The sequence below is a fragment of the Urocitellus parryii genome, chromosome 11, assembly GCF_045843805.1.
Source record: "Urocitellus parryii isolate mUroPar1 chromosome 11, mUroPar1.hap1, whole genome shotgun sequence".
NCBI lineage: Eukaryota > Metazoa > Chordata > Mammalia > Rodentia > Sciuridae > Urocitellus > Urocitellus parryii.
The window spans coordinates 66,833,057-66,845,251 of NC_135541.1; the positions used below are offsets into that span (position 1 = coordinate 66,833,057).

Sequence of the window (12,195 nt, forward strand, 5' to 3'; positions counted from 1 at the left end):
AAAAGTTAACTTGAAACATTTAAAGACCTAAATATAAAATCTGAAACTAAGAATCTTAGAAGAAAAAATATATAAGGACCTCTCCTCCTCTTCCTCCATCGAAGCCATTGCCTTTGTCTTCACTACTTCCTGCTTCAAGCTCCTCCTCTCCTGTGCATTGAAGAAGATAACCTCATTGGAAAAGAAAACAAAACAAAGAGGTAGCAATGAATGCAGATCATGAAGCTAACCTCCTAGTGGAGGGAATTCATTGTTTGGGTTCAAAAAATGAAGATGAAAAGTTCAGTGTGAAATCTGAGGTCCTTTTCTAAGACAATTGTGCCAACCTTTTAGAAGCATTGACGGGAACCAAAAACTCCAAGCTATAAAACAAGGGAAGATTGTTATGTACCCAGGAGAACTACTTTTGCAAGGTATTTATGATGATGTTGACATTATATTGCTGTGAGATTAATGTGGTTTGCATAACTTTGTGGATTGTTATTCTTTGTTTCTGATAAACTGGAAGGATAAAGAAATTAATATACACTTACTGTACTTTTAACAAATGGTAATGTGTGGCACTTGGTGGTAGACTGCTTGCCTAGTGTGCTCAAGGCCCTGAGTTCAATTCTTAGAAACACACACACACACACACACACAAAAAAAAAAAAAAAGACTATTTTTTCACCATATTTTCTTATTGGTGCATTCTAGTCACTCATAATGATGGCCTTTGTTGTTACATATTCATACAGGCACACAATATGACAAAGTAATTTGGCCAATATCACTCCCCAGAGGCTCACATTTTAAAAGTCTGTCCTTTATATATCTTGAAAGAAAGTCTATTTATTGCACTGCAAAATGAATAAAGCCTATTATTTTTCTCAGGTACTTGACGTTCTGTGAGAGCAAGAAACAAACTGAAGACCAGCTCCCCACCAAAAAAAAAAATATGCTCATGTAATAAAGACATAAAACTGTCTCTTTTCAAAAAAAGATAAGAACCAAATAAAGGGTAATCTTTATGACATTGATTTAACAATGGTCTTTTGGATATGACACTAAAAGTACAAGCAACAGAAACAAAGTAAATGATGGAATTACATCAAACTTTAAAACCTCTGCACAGCAAAGGAAACAATCAACAAAGTAAAAAGGCAACTATAGAATGGAAGAAATATTTGCAAACCATACATTTGACATGAGGTCAATATCCCCAATATATAAAGAACTCCTTCAGCTGTGTGCTAGTGGATACTTGTAATCCCAGTGACTTGGGAGCCTGAGGCAAGAGGATCAAAAGTTTGAGTTCAGACTGCAATTAGCAAGACCTTTTCTCAGAAATTGAAAAGGGTTGGTTGGGGTACTGCTCAGTGGCAGAACATCCTGAGTTCAAACCTTCAGTACTGTAAATTAAAAATTAAGTAAATAAATAAAAATAATAATGAGCAAAGGAGTTGAATAGACATTTCTCCAAAAAAGATACACAATGGCAAGAAGCATGCTCAATGAATTAATCGCCAGAGAAATGCAAATCAAAATTACAATAAGATATTTCAGGGGCTGAAGTTGTGGCTCAGCGGTAGAGCACTTGCCTGGCACGTGTGAGACCCTGGGTTTGATCCTCAGCATCACATATAAATAAATAAATGAGATGAAAGATCTACTTACAACTAAAAAATATTTTTAAAAAATGATATTGCATATCCATTAAAATGGTCACTATTTTAAAAAATGAAAATAGCAAGTGTTTACAAGGACATAGAGAACAAACCCTTGTACCTTGTTGGTGAGAATGTAAAACAGTAGAGCTGCTATAGAAAACTGTATAAAGGTTCCTCAAAAGAATTGAAAATAGAATTATCATGTTCTATCTAGCAATTTTACTCCTAAGTATATATCAAAAAGAATTGAAAATAGGATCTCTAAGAGATATTTACATATTCATGTTATCAGCAGCATCCTTTGCAACAACCAAGAGGTGGAAGCAACCCAAATGTTCACTGATGGGTTAATGAATAAATAAAATGTGATATATACATTCAATGGAATATTATTCAGCCTTAAAAAGGGAAGGTAATCCTGTCACATGCTGCAGCATGGATGAACCTTGGAGACATTTTGTTGATTTAAAGTGGGCCAGTCCCAGAAGGACAGATACTGCTCTACTCCACTTATGAGTGGCATTAGTGGTCAGACCTTAGAAACAAAGTAAAATGGCGGTCACTGGTGGCTGGAGTGGAGGAAGGAAGAAGTTCTCTGATATACAGTTTCTGTTTTGCAAGATAAAACATGTTGCAGAACTCTATTGTACAATAGTATGCATCTAGTTGATGCCATTGCACGGAGCCACTTGGGAATGGCTGAGACTGCAAATCTGTACAGCTTTTTGCCATGAGGAAGAGTAATATTGCATAACGTATATGTACTTCTTCAGAAGTCACAGGATTCCAGTTTGTTCTATTATTGGTGATTCAGTGTTATTTACCTTGCTGAGGATTAAGTGAGTTAACAAAGGAAGAGAGCATGGTGGCAGGCAAGCACACAATAAGGGACAGCAGTTATAATAATAATAGTTCTTTTTGAAGGGCCTTCCCTGAGTGAAGCTTTCAATTTCTTTTCTTCTATAACTGTGGTTCAGCCTCCTCAGGAGGACTGCCCATAATCTTGTGGTTGTATTTTTCAAAGCCCATAGATTTTAGCCTACACGTAAAGGCTCTGAATTATTCTGGTAATGAGATAACAGCGTGTTCCCAGAACAAAGACCTCTGAGCTATCTTTGGAGTTAGTCTGACCATTTCCCTATGGGAATAATTGATTTGGTAATGCCCTCGGTTTACCTGGATGCTGAGTGATTTTTTTTTATGTGAAGCAATCAGTCTTTCTTAACCATCTACATTTAGAATTGAATACTTGCTCAGAGCTGGAATAGGGAATTCCTTCATTCCTTCAGTCAATTAATGTATGCCAAGAACCACATGGGTGCTGGCAGTCATTAGACCCAGTCCTCAGGAGCTTGTAGTCTGGAGAGGGCACAGGAAGGGCAGGGTCCCAATCAGCAAGCATCTGAGCTCATATTCATCCTTGTGTGAACTCTATTTATTCAAGTGACTAGAATTGAATATGGAAGGAACTAAAATAAACAAGATATCATGAACTAAAAGGCCACTCACAGAGATAAAAGAGTTCAATTACAAAGGTGCCATGGAAAAGTGGCAGTAGGGAATCAGGAGGAAGAGCGCAGATCCTGGGGTGGACCAAACTGTCTGACATTACTACTCTCCTAACCTTTCTGGGACTCAGTTTCTTCATCTGTGAAATGCGGCAGCAGTATCCCCCACATGGTTGTTGGGACGTTACCTGAGATACCAGGATAAAACACCCTCAGTGGGCACGAGCTCCGGCTATGAAAGGGCTGTTGTATAATTGGGATATAGACATGGTATCTTATCTAAATTATAAATAAGTTAAAATAGTAAGGTTCTGGATTTCTATGGTGACAACAGGAGAATTTTTCTTGCTAAAAGGTGGAGGTAAGGTTAGGGTTGTGGCTCAGTGATAGAGTGCTTGCCCAGCATGCATGAGGCACTGGGTTCAATCCCCAGAATCACATAAAAACAAACAAATAAAATAAAGATATGGTGTCCAACAAACAAACAAAAAAAAAGGTGGAGGCGATCAATACCACTCCTTGAATCTTATTATCACTGATTCAGGAATTATTTGCGCCTAATTTTCTTTCCCTTATTATCTCTTGTGGTTGCCCCAGAAGTCCAATTCTTGGGCTTTTTCCTCCCCTAGGTTATATTTTAAAATATCATCACCATCACTTTCTTCCTCGGTTCAGATTGCCTGTGGCACCATAATTTTGCTTTGTCAAATTTTATGTGAAATAAATAGGTATGTACTAGAACCTGGACACCTTTCGGCTATTTGAATGTTTTGGTGATGGAATTTGACCAAGAAGGAACTTGCTAGGACACATTTAAAAATCAAGTCATAGATAGCTCTGAAAAGGCACTTAAAATTGTATTAAGTCTAAGATTGTGCTCTATTCTTTTAGAAAAATTATCAGGAAAATGGTAAATTGAATTACTTCAAAACTAGGAATTTTGGTTCTTCAGAAGACAGGAAGAAAACTGAAGAGAAGAGCTGGGCACGTGACACATGCATTTAATCCCAGCAACTCCGGAGGCTGAAGTAGAAGGATTCCAAGTTCAAGCACATTTTCCATGTTGCTGTGTTTATCAACAGTTCATTCTTTTTATTGCTAAGTAATCTTCCATTCTAGCTATATCACAATTTATGTGTCCATTTATTTGTAATAACCAAAATGTGTCCATTTTGGTTATTACAAATAAAATAATAATGAATATTTGGGTACAAGTCATCCTGTGGACATGTACTTTCATCTCCTTGAGCAAATTCCTAGGAGAGGAATGGCTGGGTCAAATGGGAGGGGTGTACTTAACTTTTAAAGAAACTTCCAAACTGCTTTCCAAAGGGGTTATTCTGTTTTACATTCCCATCTTCAGTACCATATGAGGTTTCCAGTTCTTCTACATCCTCACTAACAGTTGGTATGGTCACTTTTTAACTTTGGATTCTAATAAATATGTTATAGTTTCACACTATGGTTTTACTTCAGACTTTCCTAATGATAATAAGGAAAAGTAACTTTTCTTATGCTTTTTACACTTATGTATCTTTTTTGGTGAAGTGTTTATTCATATCATTTGCCCATTTGTTATTGGTGGTGGGGTGCAGTTTTTTGTTTGTTTGTTTTTTATTTTGTTTTGTTTTTGACTGAGGATTGAACCCAGGGGCACAACCACCAAGCCACATTCGCAGCCCTTTTTTATTTTTTTATTTTGAGACAGGGCTTTACTAAATTGCTGAGTTCGGCCTTGAACCTGCAATCCTCCTGCCCTAGCCTCCTTAGTCACTGAGATTACAGGTATGTGCCACCACACCTGGCTCATTTGACTATTTTAAAAACTGGGTTATTTATTTTCTTTTTTTTATTGGTTGCTCAAAACATTACAATGATCTTGACATATCATATTTCATCATTTGATTCAAGTGGGGTATGAATTCTTATTTTTCCCATGTATACAGATTGCAGGATCACATTGGTTATGCATCCACATTTATACATACTGAGTTTTGAAAGTTCTTTATATATTCTGGACGTAAATATCTCTTGTATATAAAGAGTATCTCTTTATCCACAGAGATACTCCCCAGTTCTTATTATTTTTATTTGGAAGCCAAGCTTTTTCTCCCAAAATAAGTACCTTTCATACATAAAATAAGTACCCATTTATGTAAAGTTCTAAGAAAGTCAAACTAATTTTCAGTGAAGGAAAGCAGACCCGAGTCAGCTGGGAGTGGAAAAGGGGGAGTGTGGGACGCTCTAGCCTCCCGGTGGAGAGCAGGGATTACAAAGTTTGCTTGCAAAGGAAGTTTTTCAGAGTGGTCATCCCCAACCATAGTGATGAATTTTTTTATTAGCCTTTTAAAAATAGCCTTTATTGATAGGGGCAGTTTTAGGTTCACAGCAAAACTGAGAGGAAGGCACAAAGATTTCCTGTACACCCTCCCACATGCACATGCACAGCCTCTTCCATTATCAGTGTCCCCCCCCACACACACACTGAGTGGTATGTTATTACAACTGATGAACCCACAAGGACACATCATTGTGGTGTTGGGCTTTTCACAAGTGTATGCACATATCAAAACTTCTCAAATGATACACTTTAACTATGTGCAATTTATTGCATGGCAACAATAACCCAATAAAACTACCTTTAAAAGAAAAAGTGATCAGGGAATGGCTTGGCTTGTTTTTCCATAATCTCTACTTTACTATGCACCACCCTTTTTCTCTTCTAATAATCCTGGCTTTGTCCTCAGCAGTGAGTAACCAGAGGTCTACAGATCTGTTTCTACCCTCAACTACATCACAGACAGCTGCCAGTGGGTGGAGGTCACCCAAGCAACTGCCCAAACAGCTGAGAGAAGCTTGGGGTCGGGAGAGCGGTAGTATGTGAGAGCTGTGGGCAGGAAGAGTGGCCCGCACCTGCCACAGGATGCGGGCAGAAACAGCCCCCACTTGGGGTCCGATAGAGATGACTTACACACCAAAAATAAGGAGGCAGAAAGCGCATCTTTGATGGCATATCTTTTCCTCTCTCTTGTCCGACTGACCTCTTGGGCTTTATAAACCATCGGGAGCCCTTTGTATTTGTCTGTCATTGTCTGAGACTTACAGACAAGGGCCAGTTAGCAAGCTTGTCCCTTTGTTCAAAGAGCCAGAGAAAGAAGAAGATCTTTGACCCCTGCTTCTAAGCACAGTAAACAAAGGCCTTCTTGGCTGCCAGTAAGCTCAAAGTGCTCATTAAGCAAGAAGTTTTCTGGCCAGTGGTTGAGATGACATCATGCTTCCTCCTGGAATCCAAGTAGAGATAAAAATCAGGTCATTCAATTTACAAAGGGAGAATGCTCCCTTCTACTGCCAGCTTTCAGAGGCTGCTGTCTTTCAAAGCTATCAGGGAAAAGAAGAGCCTATTTGAACTGGGACTTTGAAGACATCTCTTAAACTTCCTCTACTTAATTCCTGATAATATGCAAAGCTGGTCCACTCTAAACCACCCGCTGGTGTCAGAGAGCAAGGTGCTTCTCACTCACGGTTCCTGAATCTTCAAATTGAGTGTTTAACAAGACATGGCAGTGGCAGATAGGTCTTATTAGCTAATAATGAGATAGTCCTGCAGGCTCTCTTAACAAAGTACAGAAAGAAGGAAAAAATTGATCTTTTTTCATCTCTTTAACACCATTGATCACAATTTGACATGGAGAAGTAAAAGGCTTTGTGGTCTTAAAGATGTCCATTCAGATTTCTTTAAGATAAAACCCAAAAGTATAAATTTAAGAAGATAGTGATCTATTGTGTTCTTTTTTTCTTTCCTTTTTCTTTTTTAAAGACCACTATAGAACAACCAACAATCAGCAATTTTTAAAAATCCAAATGAATTTAATACAGTTTTACTCAAAGTAAGGGAAATCCTTATACAGTATGTTTGCAACCAAAAATTTTCAGATCTAGAATTTCTAAGTAATTTAACCAAAATACCAGACACATTTAATAAAAATGGAAACAGAAAAAAACAAAAACCCTACATGATAGGGGAAGTTTTGTGTAGCATTTTTCATTTGAAACAACACCTTCAAAATGTATTTGGTTTCAAATAAGTGAAATGAGTTTAAAACACATACTCACTTTTCACAACTTACTGACCAATATACCACTAAGAATGTTGCACTCATTAGCCAGGGTTTTTTGTTTTTTTTTTTTTTTTTTGTAAAACACCATAAAATTCTCGTTATTCAGAAAAATGATTCCAAGCTTAATAAGTAAAAACAGATAATTAGGTAAACTCTTGATCATGCGAGGGCCCATCATCTGATTTGGGTAGGGTCTAATGTTATGTGACTTACAAACTGATCAGAGGCCCAGAACTTTTCTAAGTCTATAAAATTTGAGTTTACATTTGTAGAAAACCAAAGAGTTATGATGATATTTGTGCCTCTATAACTTAAAAATTATAAATATGCTAGTGAGTTTTCCATTACTATAAGTACCTGAGATAAGCAACTTTTAAAGAGATCGATAGAGGTTTATTTTGGTTCACAGTTTTAGAGATATCAGTCCATGATGGGTTGGTTTTGTGCTTTGGGGCCTATGGGAAGCAGCCTATCATGGCAGGACATGTTACAGAGCAAAACCACTCATGGCCAGAAAGAGGAAGAAAAAGAGGAACGGGCTGGAGTCCCACTATCCCCTTCAAGGGCATTTCCCCAGTGATATCAAGACCTCTCACTAGGCCCCACCTTTTAAAAGTTCTGCTACCTTCCAGAAGCTCCACAAGATGAGGATTAAGTCTACAACATGTGAAACTTTGGGAGCCCTTTAAAATCCAAACTGTAGCAATGCTGTTATTGCCTTGTAGGACGTTAACCCGTTTTACATCTGCTTTAGCCATCTTATTTCAGCATCTCTTTTTACACTGACTATATACATTGAACCAGCTTTGTTATTCTGCCAGTTCTCTCATAAATGAATTAAATAAAACCTTGACACATGCTATCTATTTATACAAGATTTATCTTTCCAACAGTTTGAACATTATGCATTGACACACTATCAGCATTTAAGAGAATTTGAAATAGCAGAATGATCCCATTTTGAGCAAACAGACCAGTCTTGGTTTGGATTCCCCAGAAGTAGACTCTAAGACAAGGATTTGAGTACAGGAGCTTATTTTGGAGGTGCAGAGACTCGTAGAAGGGGTGTAAGGAAGTGACACAGGAATGGAAGGCAGCCAGCGTGGGCTGGATCATCCAGCCTGCTGCCATCTGCGTGACTCTGGAGTTCAATGTCACAGGGGAAACTATAAGAAACAGTATAAAACCCACATGTCACAGACCACCCAAAGAAGGCAGGGCTGGAATATTTATATTTTGATGATTGCTTCTGAGTACTATTAGTTCTCCAGCACTTCAGACAGATCAGTGGCAGTTTGTCTCAATGCTGAAATTCTTGGACATGAAGAGACAGACATAGGCAACTGGAAATCTTGGAATTTACTGAAATAGTAGAATCCAAAGGATGTAGACAGCAAATGCTCAAGTCATTTTTTAAAATCAAACAAAAATTTCTATATGTTACAAAATAATATCATCCTCAAGTTAACAGAACAAAACTTTAATGCACCAATATCCTTATAAAACAAAGGAACACATTTTTCCTCTGATAAAATATCCAGATTAGAATCTTTTCACCAAAAAAAAAAAATTTCCTTAATATTTATCCAATACAAAGTACTCAGAGCATAATACAGTTGATTTTCTGAAAGACACAGCTATGTCCAGACCATTGGGGGTTCTTATATAGTACATATGCCATTAGAAGTAAATTTATTGGGCTGGGGTTGTGGCTCAGTGTCAGAGCACTATGTGAGGCACTGCTGGATTCAGTCCTCAGCACCACATAAAAATAAATTCATTAATTAATAAATTAAAGATATCGTGTCCATGTATAACTAAAAAAATATTTTAAAAAGAAGTAAATTTATTAACAACGTAAGATAGTAATTATCTTTTTTCAACATGAATGGAAATTTCTGGTCATGTATTTCATTATTGGTCTTTTATAAAGTATATTTAAAATTTTTCACAATTAAACAGTCCTTTGCAAAATTTTTTCCTAAATGACTTTTTACAAATGATTGAGTTGTGTGACTTAAAAAAAAACAACAACAACTAACAGAGCTGGGAGTGTAGCTCAGTGGTAGAGAATTTGCCTGGCATGAACAAGCCCCTGAGGTCAACCCCCAGCATTTCAAAGCAAACAAACAAACAAAACAACAACAAAAACTCACATTTCTTTTCAACTTTAAAAGAAGACTTCTAGATACCAAAAATGAAGGAAGGCTATGAACCACACCATCAGATTTACAAAAGGAAGACCTTCTATGTTGCTTGATGGGTAGAAAGAAACAACATTGTAAGCTTGGAGGACAGTCACCAGAGGACCGGCTCAGCTGTGCTGCTCTGGGGCATCTTCCACATCCTTGCTGGGGCCATGCTGGCCTGGTAGTATGTCCCATAGATCCAGAAAGTTACTAAAAACACCTCCACCCAAGTGACATGGGCACAGAATAATAAATAATCACATATTTAACCATTCCATTCTCTATTTCTTTTCATCATGATGGTCTGATTTTCAAGGATCAGGCCTCCGGCCTAAACTAGAACATGAAAGTTCTTTACAGTTTTGCCCAATTACAAGGCAATGGAGCTCCACCGCACGCCCCTTGCATTGCCACACATCTACACCATCCATCAAGGTTTCCACTTCTTCCTTTCCAGCTGGTCCTCCATCACAATTCATCTCTCCTTCCTGAGTTACAAAGCCTGGCACAAGTGGCAATGGGAGAAAAGGCCTTCCATAGATCTTTCAGTAGTGCTGACGTGCAGCAAGAATTTACCACCCCATCTCTTCTGTTCTAACACCATTGATCACCAAGACAAAAGGAAATACCTGAACTACAGACACTGGGTCAGATGCCAGTTTATCTGGTTTCCGTGTTAACTCTTGTTCAACAAACATGCTAATATGAATCAGGTCTGTGCAAATGGGGGTGTCGCAAGATCAACACAACTCTTTTCTCCCTTCTTAATATTACCATCTCCCTTCATCACTGCATCTAAATTACCTCAACAGCCTCCAAACCCAATACATTTTCTGTATTGTTGCTAGAATAATTATTCCAAGGTACTAAAATTTAAAAGCAAAGTCCAAAGCCAGTAAAGCCCTTCTTTCCAGGCCCATTACTGACCTCCCTAATGATGTTCTCCAGAGGTGCCACTCTCTCTCTCCTCACATCTCCCTATTCCAGGAATCTTCTTTTCCCTATTCCTTTCACCTGTTAATTCTCATCAGCTTTCAAATTCTCATCTAGCCACAATGTTCTCTGATTCCAGGCTGAGTTAGATTCCTTTCCTTAGGATCTAAGACTAGATTCCGGCTGGGGTGTCTAATCAGCCCAGAAACCACACTCTCTTTCTCTGAGACCTGAGACCCATTTTTCCATTCTCTCACCGTTTAGACTCGGGCCCCCAGAAGTCATGTTTCCACTATGACCTGCTCAGGAGACAAGTAATCGAACCTCTCACCCGTGGAGTTCATTAGATGCCATTTCCCAGGAATTCCGCGTAAGGACTTAGAGACAGCCATCCTGTCCATTGGTAAGGGTGGAACCCATAAACTGGAGTGAGCTGTGGGATGATCATATTCCTCTTTGAGGATAAGGAAGCGCAGGTGAGTCTACAGAAAGAAAAAGAAAAAATAAGACTAACTAGTAGAGAAAGAGTGCTCCTGAGGCTCCCAGTGTTTTTCCAGTTCATGGTGCTAGTCCCATCCTGACACCCTGCTACATCCTCATTTAAAAAAAAAAAAAGAAAGAAAAAAAAAAGCAGCACTGGGTGCAGTGGCTCATATCTGTAATCCCAGTGGCTAGGGAGGCTGAGGCAGGAGGATTACGAGTTCAAAGCCATTCTCAGCCACTTAGTGAGGTCCTATTCAACTCAGTGATACCTGTCTCTAAGTAAACACATGCACATACACACAAAAAATGATGTGGATATGGCTCAGTTGTTAAGTGCTCCTGGGTTCAAGCCCCAGTACCAAAAAGAAAAAAAAAAAAGTCTCTCAGCTAGGAGTGGTGGGACATACCTGTAATCCCAATGACTCAGGAGACTGAGGCAGGAGGATCACAAGATTGAGGTCAGTCTGGGCAATTTAGTGAGCCGTATCTCAAAAAAAAAAAAAAAAAGTAAGAAGCGCTTGGAATGTACCTCAATGGTAAGTACCCTGGGTTCAATCCCCAGTACCACACACACACATTCTCTCTCTCTCTCTCTCTCTCTCTCTCTCTCTATATATATATATATATATATATATATATATATATACAATAAAAAATAAAAGTATATATATATACAATAAAAAATAAAAGTATATATATATACAATAAAAAATAAAAGTATATATATATACAATAAAAAATAAAAGTATATATATACAATAAAAAATAAAAGTATATATATACAATAAAAAATAAAAGTATATATATATATACAATAAAAAATAAAAGTGTATATATATATATATATATATATACTTTTATTTTTTGTTGTTTATTTTTTATTTGGTGCTGAGGATCGAATCCAGGGCCTTGCATGTGTTAGGTAAATGCTCTAGCGCTGAGCCACAACCCCAGCCCCCATACATTCTCTCTTTTGCTTGAGAGAGTTCAGTTATTTTTTCTTTCTTATAACCAAAGTCTTAACTAATACATTCTTCCTGTGCTTAGTTTTCACACACTTCATTGCCTGTTCCTTCGATAGTCTACATTCTTCATTGGAAGCTGTAACTTTAATAACAGCAAAGATTGTTTTAGGCATTGTTATTCTATCCCACACACAGTGTTTGGAATATATCATAGGTATTCAAAAAATTTTTTGTGGAACATGATCATAGTGAATATTTATTGCCCACTATTGTATGCCAGGCACTATTGTATTAACTCATTCAATTCTCACAACATTTAGGGGTAATTGTGGGTTTCTATAGTCATTTTA

At 37.7% G+C, this 12,195-nt stretch overlaps 1 pseudogene; it reads left to right on the top strand.

Moving 5' to 3' along the window:
* The first annotated feature begins 206 nt into the window (after positions 1-206).
* On the top strand, positions 207-448 carry LOC113193006 (costars family protein ABRACL pseudogene; annotated as a pseudogene).
* The last annotated feature ends 11,747 nt before the right edge of the window (positions 449-12,195 follow it).